Raw genomic sequence first — 17,443 nt, 5'->3', positions numbered from 1 at the left:
TTGGGGACCCCTGGCTTAAAAACTAAACTAGATATGGTGGCAGAAGGGATGATCAAATGACCTACTCTCATGTGTGCACTGATGGGAATGTGCCTGCTGTCTCATCCCTAATCCTGATGTGTGGGCTGGCCAATTGCCTGGCAGCTGTGTGCTCACTGAACACATGAGTGATGTAGCATGATTGCACATACTGGCCGTGTTCCTTGGTAGCTGTCCATTTGGTGGCAGCATGAAGAGGACCTCTATGCGTGCAGATCTATCCTTTATTTATTTAATAGATTTATATACCACTTACATATTTTTTAAACAATGTCTAAGCTGTTTTCCTTAAAATATATTAAAATAGAACATTAAATCCAAGTACTCACAATATAATAATTAGCAAGCAAACTGGCCAGCACCGTCAATCAGGGAAGACCTAAAGCATACCCCAGTTGGCTCCTCCTGAATGCCATTCCATAAGGTGGGTGCCAACATGGAGAAGCCACTTCCAAGTTGCCACAAAATGGCAATCTGCAGGTTGTGGTACAACCAGCAAGGCCTCCTCCGATGATCTTAATGATTGGGCGGACCTATATTGGGGAAGGCGGTCTGCCAGGTGACCTGGTCCCGAGCTGTTCAGGGCTTTATATGCCAACAGCAAGGCCTTGAACTTGGCTTAGTAGCTAATAGGTAGCCAGTGCAGCTGTTTCAACCCTGGCATAATATGGAGACAACCAGACGCTCCACTCAGCATTCTGGTTGCTGCGTTCTGTGCTAGCTCCAGCTTCTGGACCAAGCACAAAGGTAGCCCCAGATGAAGTGCATTACAGTCATCTAAATAGTCCCTCTATGCAAACAGGAACCCTGATTAGCTAGGACTGATTGACCAGGGCTGCTTTCTGATCAATAAGGATTCCTGTCTGTGTGGAGGTGCCCTACATGTGTACATTGTAGGGCCCCTTTCACTGCTACTGGACATGCAGTTGGGGGGGGGCATGGCTGGCGTGCATGCATGAGTAGCGAGGGCTTGAATAAATAGCAAAATGCAAGTTCCTTTACCCCAGCTGTACTTAAGACTTCTCCAGGCTGCTTCTTCCTGCTCCCTCTTCAGGCTCTGGTCTCCCCAACTCTGCTCTTACTGGCTCTCTCCCTCTCTTTATATATATATATATGTGTGTGTGTGTATGTATGTATGTATGTATATATATATACATACATACACACACACACACACACACACACACACACATATACATATATATATATATATATATATACACACACACACACACACACACACACACACACATATATATATATACACACACACACACATACATATATACATACATACATATATATTTATATACCCTTCTCCCTCAAAACCTAAAGTACTGCTTCAAACCTCAAGAAATGAACCTTAGCTGGGGAAAAGAAACTGAAACTTAACCAGAGAAATGACACTATTCCTCTCAGAGATACCCCCTCCCAACCAAAACCCCCAAGCCCTTCACAGGCAGCGACAACGAGGGAAACAGCTAAGGAGACTGCTTCAAGTAAGTTTATTGGAGGTCTAGGTGGTAGGATGACTGAAAATGGGGTGGGGGGAATCCGTGTATTACTTCACTGCACATGCTCTGAAGCTCGCAATCAATTCCAAACTTAATAGTGAATTCATAATACATCGATCCAGGCTCACTACAAAGGCAAGTAGTACAAGCAGATGGTTTTTGACCAGTGAGCCAACTTATTGTGCAGTTCAGTGGCATCACTAGTCCTAAGGCCTCCTGATGAGGTGGCTGAGGTAAGATTTGGCCTGGGGACATTCTGCTCATGCTGCTAGTCGTAATAGTCTGGTTCACGATACAAGAAGTTTCGTGCCATCTGAGTTTATCCAGGGGGACCTGGAATGACATCATAGAAGTTCCTTAAGTCTTGCTGCTGCTTGTGAAGATATTTGTGAGATGCAAGACTATATATACAGTGTGTGTGTGTGTGTGTGTGTGTGTGTATATATATATATATATATATATATATATATATATATATTTAATGTTATTATTAAGCCCAGACTTGTGTTAAGCTTATCACAGTGGGAGGTTCTTCTCTGTGTATCGTAAAAATAACCATCCCGTTTTCCATATGCATGTCATCTATTTACTGAGAAAAATCTCAAATCGGCTGCAGCTTCTGGTGGTGCGCAAGGGATGTTCCAGCTGGGTTGTCTTGTTAAGATACAAAGAGGTCAAACACTCACCCAGGGCCACACAGGAGGTGAGATTCTGAGCTACGCTTAAACCATTCGAAAGTTCACTTCTTTCTTCCAAAAAAGGAAGATGATGTTTATTACAAAAGGTAGCTGTGAAAAGGACAGGGAATGCCCAGTACAGAGTAAAAACTGTTGCATACAACACCACATAAAGAGTCTAATGTGATGTTTTCCCAAACTTTCTACCTCCAGCGAGCCCTTTCTACATCAACTTCTCTGCCAAGGAAGCCCCGCCATGGGTGCACCTCACAGACATTTGTCTGCCATGGAACTCCAGTGCTTGGCAGAGGGTTCCGGGGAGTGTTACAGGGCATGCACACAATGGACAGGAAACTCTGGCTTGGCTTGTTGGGCCCCACCATCAACCCATTTGGCCTGAGAGCGTGCTTGAGAATACATGCTGCCCCACTTCATCCAAAGGAGGCTGGATAGGGATGTCGGGAAGCAGGAGGCAGATAAAGAGGCAAGATGAATGGAATGGAGGCAACCAGTCCTGCAGGCTGGGATACCGGAGGATAGATAGGCAGGCATTGAAAGAGACTGGGTACCAAATCCGGGCAATTCTAGAAGTTAGCAGTGGAGGGTGGTGGCTCTGATTTCAGCGGGGCTGTGAATCCATTCTGCGTTTTAGTCAGAACCAGTCAGAACTCCAAAGGAGCTATCCAAGGTGCTGAACCTTATCCCCAAAATAGATTCAGCACCTCCTTTAGAGTTCTGACTAGTTCTGACTAAAACCCAGAATGGATGCACAGCCCCATGGAAACTGGAGCCACCAGCCTCCACTGGAACCCAGTGATTGTTTAGGCAACAACACAGGCCTGATATGGAGGCATTTCCGACCAGGGCAAGCAAGAGAACCAATTGGCTGCTAAGGGATGAGTCCATGCTGAAGCCTGGAGAGGGAACACCGTGCATGCATGCAAGGGCACATCCCTGAAGCGGAGGCAGCACAGATCAGTGGTAGAGCACACACTTTGCATGCAGAGGGTTCCAGGATCAATCCCTTGGATTTCCAGTCAAAAGGACTGGGCAGTACGGGATGGAACAGACCCAGTGGTGTAGTGTCAAATTTGGAAATGCAGGCACTCCTCAATCAGCCCTCAAGGTGAGTCCAAAACTACAGACAGCAGAGCTGGCCCATCTCAACAAACCCATTCTAGCCATTTTCATCTCCCCCAGGAGTAGGTCTTTTGAAAAGCTCACAGGTTTTTAATTGCTCATTCAAGTCCAAGCCACCCCCAAATACTTTGCATCACAACAGGGGTAACTCACAGCCATATATTATTGCTGGGAGAATCCATTTCCCCCTCAGCTACTGTGAGGACTGCAGGTAAACTCAGAGGGAAAAGGGAAGCCTGTGTGGAGTGGCAGAGGACATAAATGTAGGGATGTCACGGGTGTCTGGCTGTCGCTTGAGGCCCAGTGAGAAATTGCTGGCTCGGCCCCCAAGATGCCAGTCCATGGGTTCCCGCGCTTCCCCAACTCGTCGTGGGCCGAGTCAGGCAAGTGTGGGGATCCTCAATCCCTCGCTGAGCCCAGTGACTCTCTGCCTGCTGTGAGTAGGGGTGGGCAGCTCGTTGGGATCCAGTGAATCATGCACAACCAGGACCTCAGTAAGTTCATCTCTACAGAATCGTCCCTGCGAATCAAAAAGTCCCAGTGTCTCAACCCTGCAAGCCCTGGTTCCACTACAACACTGGAAATACTGCTCAGTGCTTGAGACCCTGGGCTATATGGACAAATAGTGTGATTTAGGATAAGGCAACTTCCTATGTTCAGCAGATCAGAAAGTCCCTGGTTCAAGTCCTGTTTGAGACTGACACTGCTGCTTATAATATCCCCCCGCCCCAAGCTACCCAGCCTGCTGTCATCCTGGCCTCTTTTAACCATTGCAGGTAAATTGGACTTGGAGGTGAAGACAGACACTCCCTCAACTGTGGATAGTACTGACTGGCTAATATGCATGATGTCACCAAAACATGTCTGCACCACCAAACCCTGGAGCAATTTTGCAACTGTTTTCTTTCTTTTGTTGCCTTTATAAAGGCAAGGCACAAGATGAATGTATAAATGGAAGACCGTATCTGTAGCACATTATCAATCATTCAATCCCCCCCCCCCCCCGCCCAAAAGCAGCCTGCCTGCCTGAAGCCTAGGAATTGCGGCAAGACTGATGTCTGAGCAGGTGTTTGACTTCATGTCTCCCATGTTAATTGTGAGGCTTGGAAAACGTCGTGCTGCGGGATGCATGAGGAGGAATTTGAATTCTGATATGGACTGACCTGATCCACACGTCCTGGACTTACGTGCAGATCTCAACTTAGTTATCCACCAGTGTTCACACTTCCCGGGTGTTCTAATGCAGTTTCCCGCTCAAAAAGTATATCACAATATTTTGAGAGAAAATAAGTTTTAGAAATACGTATTGAAATATGAACTTGAGGGTGGACACATGTCAAAATGACACTGACTGGAAACAGATTGATTTGCTGTTCACTAACCAGGCTCTCACTGTGGCTGAAGAACTTCTTGTAGCTTGTCTTTAAATATTACCTCTGGCTTCATTCTTGAAGGGGAAGAAAGCAGCCTCTGCTCCCCAAATGAACGTCCAGGCATAGCTGCCAGCACATCTTGGAAGAAGACAGTTCCAAGACAAACACTTCTGCATTATCAGACCAGACTGCCAGAAGCACATTTTAACAGCCCTAAAACACATATTTTTTGCAAGTGGAGAATGGACAAATGGTTACAAAATCAACATTCGACATGTTCCCAGGTGCAAGGTTCAATTGTGTACGCCAACCAGATGTTTCGTGCTGGGACGCTTGCTTCAGCTGGTTCCAAAATGAAGTGTCATTTTTGAGAGGAAACGCTTGCTGTGGTTCCCTCGAATGAATGCAACGTCAAATTCATTTCAAGAACTATTAATATGTATGTGTATCTTTTCATATTGGGCAGAACACCAAGTGAAATAAACATGTTAAACCTGACCTTTATAAAATTAATGACCTAGGGCCATAAAAAATTGAACAGGCACATTAACATATGCTGAGACAAATACCCCCCCCTTTTTTTGCAGGAAGTAGTTTGAACAGCAGATCTGACTTCCATCCCACGGAAACCCATTGGTGTCTGTGGGAAATGCTTGGGCCAAACTTTCAACTGGTGCACTGCAAACACATCTTTCTGGCTTCCAAAATGAGTTGGTTTATTCTACTGCAGTATAAAGCAACTAGCTGAGTCAGGGCCAGCATCAACAGTAGGCATGGTTGGGCACCTGTCAATACACCTCAGCAAGGGTCCGCTGATAAGACCCCCCCAGGAGTTGCTCTTCCTCTTCACCATTGATGAATTGAAGATCTGCTTGTTCACCTGCCTTTCGCTCTGGTCCAGACAACCGACGGTAATGGAGAGAAGGGGGAGCAGGAGATGCCGCTGCCTACTTGCTCCCTGGCTCCCTGCCTGCCAAGCAAGCAAGAGGTAGCAATGAGGAGGAGGAGGAGCTGGTGGCAAGGTGGTAAGGAGGTGGCAATGGTGGTAAGGTGGCAATGGTGGTAAGGAGGGAGCCCACTGAGAGTGTTTTCCCCAAGGCCTTCAAAACTGAGCTAAATGGAACATCCTGTCAGGACTGATTCTGAGTGTATGGAGATAGTGAGCAGTTCAGATTCAGAAGGGGAACAGCCAGAACCGGGGGAGGCATCTTCCCGAGCGAGTTCAGATATGGATAGGCGTGCTTGTCAGGAGGCTAGCACCCAGGTGGCTGGGCCTGAAGCCTCTGCCCCCGTGAGAACCCAGGAGGAGGAGGAGAGCACGGGGTGTGACCTGAGGGATGCTAGACTGCGGCACAGAGCGAAGTGGGAAAAGTTAGAGGCGGAGCTCAGACATTCGACCTGGTTGGCGATGTGTGAGGGTCGATGTAGGGGAGCATCACTGGAAGGATTTCCCTCCCTGGGTTATTCTAGCCAGCAAGTCCCTGTTCAAACTGCTGGCAACATCGTAGCTCCCATTTGGATCCCTGGTTGTCATTCCTTTGTAGCCTGTGAGTCTTCGAGGATTTGCATCTGTAATGAGCTTGTTGATAGTGAATTAAAGGTGTGAGACTGAAGCCTCTCTTCTTGTGTGTGTGCATGAGGAAGGTGGGGGCCAAGGGAACGAGACACATCCCGTGTGAGATGCCAGTGTGGTGTAGTGGTGAGAGTGTTGGACTGGGAGCTGGGAGATCTGGGTTCTAGTCCCCAATCAGCCATGGAAGCTCACTGGGTGACTTTGGGCCAGTTACAGACTCTCAGCCCAACCTACCTCACAGGGTTGTTGTTGTGAGGATAAAATGGAGAGGAGGAGGATAATGTAAGCCGCCTTGGGTTCCTTGCAAGAGGAAAAAAAGGCAGGATATAAATGCAGTAAATACACAAACAAACATGTATAGAGGAATGGTATCTCAGAATGCCGGTAGCTGAAACAAGTAGCAAAGGGAAAGCCACTGTTCGTATGCTCCCAGATGCTTCTGGCTGATTACCGTTGGAAACGAACAATGCTGGATGAGATGGACTTTTAGTCTGATCGCATGTGACCGTTTCTATGCTTCTAATATTCATTGTGTCAGGGTGTTTACCAATGAGCCTTTTATTGTGCCATCACCTTGCCTCATTCAAAGGATTTTATGGGGGGTCTAAACACCATCGTCTTCCACTCATAATCCTCCCATGTTTTCCCACCACTTCCCCTGTCTTTTTTCTTCCCATTGAAAATCCATTCAGAAAGAAAAGATGGAATAGCTGCACCATGCTTTCTGATGGTTAGCTCTGGGACCGCTCCATTGGAAAGCACCCTCAATCTATGTAATGTGTCCAATCAGTGTAGAAAGGGGTGAGTGGTTTGCATATGTCCCTCCATTTTGATCCTGAAATTGTATATTTTGTGGGTATTTTGTGATGGAACATTTCTTGGTTTATAGATAGTGAGGAATGCGCAGTTCACAGCAAGGGTGAACTCCAGGGATTACCCTTCAACTGTTAGTGGAGTGGCGGGAGAATAGTAACATCTAGCCCTAACTTGCTAGCAGAATAATAGAATTATTCCTTTTGACTACAGTGAAAGGAAGGGGCCAGCTGTTCATCTCCTGCAGTGGTGACTGATGGCTCTGATTTCGGTGGGGTTGTGATTCCATTTTGGGTTTCAGTCCGAACCAGCCAGAACTCTAAAGGAGCTATCCAAGGTGCTGAACCCAGTTCGGGGAGATGGTTCAGCACCTTGGACAGCTCCTTTAGAGTTCTGGCTGGTTGTGATGAAAACCCAAAATGGAATCAGAGCCCCACTGAAATTGGAGTCGCTAGCATCCACTGATCACTTGCTTCCCATCTCTTCCCGCTGGACCCCGGGCTTCTAGTAAAAACAACACAGATCGTGCAAACCTGCCCATGCCTGATCTAGAGAACCCACTTCTAAGAGAATGCACTTCACTCTTCAGTCAGCATGCAAACATGTCTCCTTTGTGAATTCTGATGTTCTGTGCCAAAAATTCCATCCCCATTTTTTCACCCCTCCTCACTCAATTTGACAGCAAAGAAATTGCTTTAGAAAAAAATGTTCAAAGGAGGAAAACATTTCAGATAAATTCTCATGGGTTGGGTTGTGGGTCTTGTGCTTAACTTACTTATGAGGTGGATGAGGTGTGTGTGTGAGTGTCCTATCTTTCATTGTACACTCATCTCTCTGACAGCCTGCAGCCTCCCTAACTTCCCACACTTCAATTAAAGTCCAGCGTAAGAGGCCATGAGATAACTTCTCCCCTATGGGGCTTTTTCAGGTCAGGATGTGCGGGCAGCCAAGGAGGCTGTGAAGTGATGGAGAAATGCTTAATAGAAAGGACACACACAGCACCGTTGGCCACCTCATAATGACAAGGTAAGCTCAAAAACACCACCAAAATGGTGGCAGCAGAAAAATAAAAAACCCTCAGGAAACAAGAGGGAAGCTGTGCGACAACCACCACTAATAGTGAACCCCCACCTCTGAGAAACTGTTGAAAAATTTCTCCTCCCCCTGTAGATATTAGGGCTGTACACCACTTTGGCTTGAGGCCTGAAGCCTGAGTCGAAGTGGGTTGCTTCGGGCCCCTTCTGAGGCAAAGTGGAGGGGGCACGAAGGAACCTGAAGCAGGTTGGGGGCTCTCCAAAGAGCTTCAGGGCGCTTCGGAGCTTCGGCACCCCAGTCCAGCTGCACTGGTGCCTCCAGCTCCTCACCTAAGCCATCACGAGGAGGAGTCACCGTTGTCACTGCTGCCAATGCCTTCGTCGCTGCTGCCCCCACCGCTGCTGCCCCCACCTCCGCTGTCACCGCTGCTGCTGTTGCTAAATGGCGACTCTCTGCCACAACAGCCAGCCTGTGTCCAGGGCTCAGGAGCTGGCGGTGGCAGGTGGCGTCAGCAAGAGCACTCACGGTGGCAGTGGCAGTGGCGAGAGCGGAGGTGGAGAGGGCAGTGGCAGCGGTGACGCCAGCAACTCCTCCTCGTGATGGCTGCCGGCACACATCCTGAGGGCTGAATGAAGGAGCTGGGGGCTTGCACGGTGTGGGCGTCGGCAGGGGCAAAGTGAGTTTCGGCCATCTGAATCCCACTTCAGGTTTGGGGCCGAGGCAAATCAGGCCCCACCCCGAATCAGTCTGACTCAGACCAGGCCCACCTTGGAAGCCCTGAAGTGGCTTCCGAGTCTGTTGGTGCGGGGGGTCCATGTGCACAGCCTTAGTAGAAATTTGGTGAAATGGTCTCCCCAGTTTCTCTGCCCACAAGTAGGGTGGAGGATTTTTAGAGGCCATTTGCTTACATCTATAGCCTAAACGACCTACAGATATTTGTGATATCTCACAGAATAACAACGGAGCTTCTACTTCCAGTTCTGTCTTGTGTTCCTCTTTACAGCATAAGCCCCAAAGTAGTGCCTCCCATTAAGGATCTTATAATCCAGAGTTAAGACATGGATGGAAGGGAAAGCCTACTAAGGGATGAATGTTAGTATATGCAGTTACGCATTAATTGACTTCGTTGTGGCTGGGAGTGAGGACTGAAAGCCAGTATGCTATAATGGTTGGAATGTAGGACTAGGGACACAGGAGAAATGAGTTTGGTTCACATTTTAATTTGAACTGACCTAATTCACACTTCCCAAACTAATACGCAAATCGGAACACAATTATTCTTCCATTTTCACATTTCTTGGAATTTTGCAGTGGAGTTCTTCAATCGAAACAGCCACACAAAAATGCATATATTAGGGAAAATAACATTAAAATGCATTACATTAGGAAAATTGTTTGAAAAAATGGCATTTATTTATTTATTTATTTATTTACCGCCCAATAGCCAAAGCTCTCTGGGCAGTTTACAAAGATTAAAAACATTAAAAATGCAGTATACAGAGCTAAAAGTCATTTACATAAAAAACATACCAACAGACAATATACACAAGAGAACATATATCTAAAACAATTAGCCAAAGATGCATACAAAATACATATATGAGGAGAAATGTGCACAAATATGCTTATGAATTTTCATGCAAGCTTGAAATAAAAATCACTCCGCCACTTGGGATGAACTGAACTGAAGACTGGTGAAATTCTCAAGGTTTATGACAAGCTGAACTTAAGATTGGAAAAATGAGAAACTGAGAGAACTCAAAACTGACAGAGTCGTCCATCTGTAATTAGATCCCAACTGCTCTCTTCAATTGCTTTTAAGCCACTTGCTGTAAATGGTTGAAAAATCAACTTGCAATAAAAGATTATGAGCAGGACAGGATCGAACTGTTGGTACTGCTTTTATTGCTAACAAGGCAATCAATGGAATTTGAGAGTTCTGCCTCTCTTCCCTTCCAACCCTCTCCATCCCTCTCATCCCCACCTCTAATGCCCTAATTTGACCACTCTTTTTTTAAAAAAATGCTGAAAAAGTTGACTGGCCCCTTAATTGATCAGAAGTGCTCTGTGGGAGGAAACAAACTTGGGTCAGATTGCCACTTTCGTGCATTTAACGGCCCTGTTCTTCAGCATAGCTCCATGCGAAAGACAGCCCAGCGTGTTTGACGTGCTGGAAAATTACAAGCCAAGCCTTCGGTTCCTTTGCCTGTAACAGTGTCTGGAATCGATAAGGCAAAACGCTAAATGATGCAAAGACACTTAGAATGGAACAGATGACCTCGGCTGCTGATCCCAACACCATAATTAGCGCACTGCGTTAGGCCAGTGGCGGATTTACAGCCTTAGGCAATAATAGAAAAGGGGCATTGCGAGGGACCATTCCCCGATCCCCATATGACAGCGGCCCTTGTGCGAATGACCAACATCACCTCCTCAAAGTCGATCCTGTGGCTCATTTGGCTAGAAAAATAGTTCCTATAGATCTCTCTGTATAAAACTCTAGATTTAGGACTGGCAACTCAGACCGTTCACATAAGGAGTCTGAATCCACTGTCCACCCAAAGCTGCTCTGCTCTCCAAAAGGTCCATGGTGCAGGAGATAAAAAGCAAATTCAAGGACATTTCAGGACACCACAGTGCAAGGTCCCACGTCAGCGCATCATCCCTTTTACATTTCTTGTAATCACATGGAAGGTGACTGGGCTTTGCTTGGGCATGGGGGCTCAGATGGGATTCAGACATTGTCAGAGCAACCCAAAGGTCCTTCTGTACTGGCCTCTGACCAGGTTTCTATAAACTGACAGATGAAGACGAAATGGCCTATTTTGGAGAGCCTCAGCATTGGAAACAGTGGTCTAGGTAATAGAGAGAGTTTTTAATAATTAAACTAATGGGCATGAGCTTAAACTTGCTTCTCTTACTCCTAATTGGTAAGGTTCAGGCATCATGCAGAGATTATAAACAGAATTTAATTTGGGTCAGTGTTGTGAGTTAATAACAAAGAAGAACATGGGTAGGATGGTTTGCATGCCCTGGCCTCACAGCTAGATCTCAGCCGTTATGATATAAGAAGGAACTGGAATCTGAATTTGAGGTTGGCATCTGAATTTCAAGCAAGTGGCAGTCCTGACATCTCTGATTTTAGCGATACAACCACTGCATTTTGTATTAATACCAAGGCTCCTGCCTTGACATTAAATAAACTTATGTGTAGTATAAATGCCTAGGGGCACAATCCTATGTTGCTAGTCGGCAGCCTCTGAAGTGGGATCCAGCACAGGGCAGACAGAGTGTGGAGGAGATCCTTGCCTCCATGCCCCAGCCGCCCTGCATTTTTGCTAGATGGGCGATTTCACCCCTCTAGCTGCAGCACTTTCTGAGTGGGAGGGAAGGAGGCTGGGGCATGCGTAGGAAACTGTGTAGCAGTGCTTCCCTGGTCCCCTGTCATGCCTGTCCCCAATGTTGCCCCCTTTTCCCCATCATGCTCCATTTCCAAACATGGAGATGTAGCCAGCATGGATAGAACAACGCTGGCTACAAGGGGGTGGGAGAGGGGCAGGGGGTGTGGTTTCTGGGCTCTGAGGTCAGAGCCCTGGTTCCACCCTTGGATCCCAGAAACTGGAATATCCCATGTATTCCAGTCACTGTCTAGAGGGCACAGGATTATGCCCTGAGGGATCTTCTATATATTCCCAAGTGTCTGAGGGATCTTCTGTTTACTGTCATGAGTGTGTTTACTCAGGATGCCAGTGACGCTCCCCAGCGCAGGGGGCCCATAAAAGCCCACCTCAAAGGGGAGGGAAGCTTTATGGATCCTAAAATCCTCCTCTGGCTTGGGTTAATTTCCCCGCAGTGGTCAATCTCTTCCGCCCTACCAGTCCAACCTCCTGACAGCCAGTGCCCACCCTTTCAACAGTACCTTTCCAGAGCAACAGCAATGGTGTTATTCTAGATGCAGCAAGAGGGGATGAGTCAGATCTGATCTCTCCTCTCTCCCACTCCCTCTACTCTCTGGTGCGCACATTATGAGCCTGATCAGGAAATGTCCCAGTGGCTCCTTGCAAAGGTTTCTCTCCCAGAGGTTGCACTTGCCTTTGGAGCAAAATACATTTCTAAAGGGCTATGAGGTTTTTGTTTTTTTTTTCTCCAGGCACCCTTAACAAGCGCCCTGGAGAGTAGATGGAAAGAGGATGAGGAGGGAGGGGTCAGTTCCCCCTTACCATGCTGCTGACCCTGATGCACTGGGCAGAAAAGTTTTGTTGCAAAGGAAGGGAGCAGGAGGGTGGTGGTACTTAGGAGACCATGTGCCTAAATGGGTGGGAAGGAAGACTCGCAGGGTGGGGTGGGAATTTATGAAAGTCTGGTTGATTTTGAAAATGATCCAAAGTTTCAGCGAAAAATAATTTGGATCATTTCCAAATTAAATCATCAAAAGTAATAGTTTTGCAGAGGGGAAAAACTGCTGTAAGTCTAAACCTCAGCAGTCAGTGATCTGACCATAACCAATACAAAATCCCCCACCTTCAGACCACTATCTCCATGTCCAGTTGAGAAAACCAAGTCTAGAATATGCCTTGTTCCATGTTGGGACAGTCCCATGGTCATCACGGAGCCCATGAAATCCTGAGCTGTTGCAGAAAAGGTGTCCTTGGCATGAATGTTGACATCTCCCAGAACCAACAACTTGGGAGGATCTCAACAGTGCACCCGAGACCACCTCCGTCAGCTCAGCTAGGGAGTCTGTTGAGCAGCGGGGTTGGTGGTGCACCAACAGAATCCCCAATCTGTCCCACTCACCCAACAGAAGGTGCAAACACTCCAGACCAACAGTGAGATGGACAGGGAGTCTGCAAAGGGAGATGGAATTCCTATAGACCACAGCAACCCCCCACCCCCCAGCTTTCAGGTCTGCCCTGATGCTGAACCAAATTCCCTGGTGTGCACAGCTGGGAGAGACCAACTCCTCCCTGCTCATCCATCCAGGTCTCCGTTATGCATGCCAGATTGGCTGCCTCATCCACTGTTAAATCATGGATGATGGAGGTCTTATTTTGAACAAATCTGGCATTTAAAAGCAGCATCCAAGTAAATTTCCCAACATTTACTTGGAAATGAGCATAAGAACATAAGAAGAGCCCTGCTGGATCAGACCAAGGGTCCATCTAGCCCAGCATTCTGTTCACACACTATTTCTGTTGTAGAAAAGGTTATATAATTTAAAAGTAAAAACAATAAAGTGAGCATCTGTACCATGTACATGCCTTGGTAGCTGCCCCGTCTATAAAATGTGTGTTTTTTTTAATAGGAAGATGCCAGGCCAGGTGCTGATACTGGGTCTGTTTGCCACTGCCTCATCACTTACTGCTTTCTGGGTTGTCATTTGAGAACTCCTTGGGCTGTAGGAACCTAGACATATGCCTTTAAACTGAGCTGAATTAATATCTGTATCGGTTCAATATTCAGTGATTGCACCCCTCCCATTCATCCATATTTAGGGGGCGGGGCGGGGGGGCATTGACAGGTGAATACTCTGGCAAGTATTTAAGGCTTACAAGCCTTAAGTCTGCTTGTAGATTTTAAAATATTATATTCTTATCATTCAGTCCCTCCCCCAAATTCCCAGTTTACTGGGGGAACGATGTAAAGGTACTGAATTTAACAAGTCAGCACATTATTATGGTCCGGCTAGCAGGGCCTCTTAGAATCATAGAATCATAGAATAGTAGGGTTGGAAGGGGCCTACAAGGCCATCGCACTCTTGATGGAGTGCAGTAGAGAAGAAATGTCTCTTGACTACAACTTTGCAGAATCCAGTTTTTCTGAGTTCAGAATTTCAGTTCATTTGGTATGGAAATTTTAGGGCAGAGTACATGCAGTCCTGGAAGTAAACTGCTTCATGCCCAAGTGATGGGGCAGGCTAGAATAAAAAATAATGAATACATATGTATTCTTGGGCAGCCTGGAGTTGCCAGTCAATGATGGAGATTTTTTCCTCACTGTTGGCTTTACAAGTAGCTGAAGAAAGAAGGGAAGCGAAAAGCAAGGGAGAAAGGGGAAGATCTATCCAACTGAATGCAGAGTTCCAGAGAATAGCAAGGAGAGACAAGAAGGCCTTCTTAAATGAACAATGCAAAGAAATAGAGGAAAACAATAGAATGGGAAAGACTACAGATCTCTTCAAGAAAATTGGAGATCTCAAGGGAACGTTTTGTGCAAAGATGGGCATGATAAAGGACAAAGAAGGCAGGGACCTAACAGAAGCAGATGAGATTAAGAAGAGGTGGCAAGAATACACAGAAGAACTATACAGGAAAGATCTTAATGTCCCTGATAGCCATGATAGTGTGGCCACTGAACTTGAGCCGGACATCCTAGAGAGTGAGGTCAAGTGGGCCTTAGGAAGCATTAGTAACAACAAAGCTAGCGGAGATGACAGTATTCCAGCTGAGTTATTTAAAATCCTAAAAGATTATGCTGTTAAAGTGCTGCATTCAATATGCCAACAAATTTGGAACACTCAACAATGGCCGCAAGACTGGAAAAGGTCAGTTTACATTCCAATTCCAAAGAAGGGCAACGCCAAAGAGTGTTCAAACTACCGCACAATTGCGCTCATTTCACATGCCAGCAAGGTGATGCTCAAAATCCTACAAGCTAGGCTTCAGCAGTATGCGAACCGAGAACTACCGGAAGTACAAGCTGGGTTTCGAAGAGGCAGAGGAACTAGAGATCAAATCGCCAACGTTCGCTGGATCATGGAGAAAGCAAGAGAATTCCAGAAAAGCGTCTATTTCTGCTTCATTGACTACGCTAAAGCCTTTGATTGTGTGGCAAATTCTTAAAGTGATGGGAGTACCAGACCACCTTACCTGTCTCCTGAGAAACCTGTACGAGGGTCAAGAAGCAACAGTAAGAACCAGACATGGAACAACCAAGTGGTTCAAAATTGGGAAAGGAGTACGACAAGGCTGCATATTGTCACCCTGCTTATTTAACTTATATGCAGAGTACATCATGAGAAACGCTGGGTTGGATGAATCACAGGTCGGAACTAAGATTGCCGGGAGAATTATCAACAACCTCCGATATGCAGACGATACCACTCGAATGGCAGAAAGCGAAGACGATCTCAAGAGCCTCTTGTTGAGGGTGAAAGAGGAGAGTGCAAAAGCTGGTTTGAAACTCAACATTAAAAAAATGAAGATCATGGCATCTGGCCCCATCACTTCCTGGCATATAGAAGGGGAAGAAATTGAAGCAGTGACAGATTTTACTTTCTTGGGCTCCAAGATCACCGCAGACGGTGACTGTAGCCATGAAATTAAAAGACGCTTGCTCCTTGGGAGGAAAGCTATGGCAAACCTAGACAGCATAGTCAGAAGCAGAGACATCACCTTGCCGACAAAGGTCCGTCTAATCAAAGCTATGGTTTTCCCAGTAGTAATGTATGGCTGTGAGAGCTGGACTATAGGGAAGGCTGAGCGCCGAAGAATTGATGCTTTCGAACTGTGGTGCTGGAGAAGACTCTTACAAGTCCCCTGGACTGCAAGGAGGTCCAATCAGTCCATCCTAAGGGAAATCAACCCTGAATGCTCATTGGAAGGACAGATACTGAAGCTGAAGCTCAAATATTTTGGCCACCTAATGCGAAGAGAAAACTCTCTGGAAAAGACCCTGATGCTGGGAAAGACTGAAGGCAAAAGGAGAAGGGGACGACAGAGGATGAGATGGCTAGATAGCATCACCGATGCAATGAATATGAACTTGAGCACACTCCGGGAGAGAGTGCAGGACAGGAAGGCCTGGTGTGCTATGGTCCATGGGGTCACGAAGAGTCGGACACGACTGAACAACAACAACAACAATATGCGTGAATACGTGCATTTGCGAAAATGCATTTTCATGCATCCACATATATGCACATTTTTGCGGTCACCACTTTATTTTTCAAAAAACGGCGACTGCAGATCTTGACGAGGCTGCCAGGGTGAGTGCAAGCTGCTCGCCAAGCGTGGGCAGGGGGTGAGCTGGGGCAGGGGCATGGCGAGCAGGGCTCTGGAGTGCAAGAAGCGGGTGTTCTGCCAGATTCCTGAACAGAATCAGGTGCCCACACCATCCCTAGAACTCTCCTCATTGAACATTATCCCAGGCTGCATAGAGATGATAACTTTTCAGAGAGTTGAAGACAGGATGATAGACCATTGTCTGTGGTAACTTGTTCGGTCTTTTTTGTTCCAATATTCCCTCTAGTAAACCAGCTTTTTGAGGTTGTTGAAGACTGGGTGATTTTTGACCCTCTGCTACCACAATATCTTCTTAAAAAGGGAGGAACATCGGACGCTGCCTTATACAGAGGCAGACCACTGGTCTATCTAGCTCAGTTTTATTCATTGACTAGCAGCAATGTCCCAGAGTTTTAGACATCTTTCCCAGTCCTACCAGAGACTGAACCTGGAACATTCTACATGCAAAGCATGTGCTTTACCACTGAGCTATGGCCCTTTGCCATGGAGAAAATTACAAGGTACATGATGAGCTGGTGTGCCTTTGTAGCTAACCACATGCACACAGTTGATTTCAAGCATCCTCTACACAGCAGCCATTTTCTGTAGTGCCGTCTCAGCTTTGGTTCAGGTACAGATTGAAAAGGAATATTTTGTGTATCCTCCAAAAAGCATTCGAGGAACAAGCCTGGACGATCCTTGGGCTCACAAATTCTGTTCTCTCCAATGTGATTGCCGGGAGAAGACTTGGAACTTTCACTTCTGTTTTAACTAACTTTTGTCTGAACCGAAAACAGTGGTTACAGTTAACTATGGTTTAGGGAAACAAGGTAGGATAAGTATTAACTATGGTTTGATGTTGGCTTATTTCCCTAAACCAGGAGTGGACACCCTTGGTGCATCCCCCACTGCACCGCCAAAATTTGTGGTGGCCAACAAATTGCTGATTTGCTGTTGAAAATTGGCGGCAAATGGCTACAGAACACTACAATGGCCAAAATCACCTTTGCAAGCGAAATCTGGCCCCTGTAGCATTCTGTAGCAGTTTGCCACTGAAAATCAGCAACAAATCAGCAGTTCTGTTTGCTGCCACTACTGGTGCCCCACAGAATTCTGCTGGCACCCGATGGAGTGTGGCCTGGGTAGGGGGAGATCCGGGTGGGGGGATGGCCCCCAGACTTCCCAAAGCTGCCCACCCCTGCTTTAAACCTTAATTAAGATTAATCACAGTCTGAGCAGGTTTAGACATAATCAGCAAGCGCGGTTAGCTGAAAAT

This window comes from Heloderma suspectum, chromosome 11, assembly GCF_057233095.1.
Source record: "Heloderma suspectum isolate Gila_16-S chromosome 11, 16-S_ref, whole genome shotgun sequence".
NCBI lineage: Eukaryota > Metazoa > Chordata > Lepidosauria > Squamata > Helodermatidae > Heloderma > Heloderma suspectum.
Note: the sequence above shows the minus strand (reverse complement) of the source record.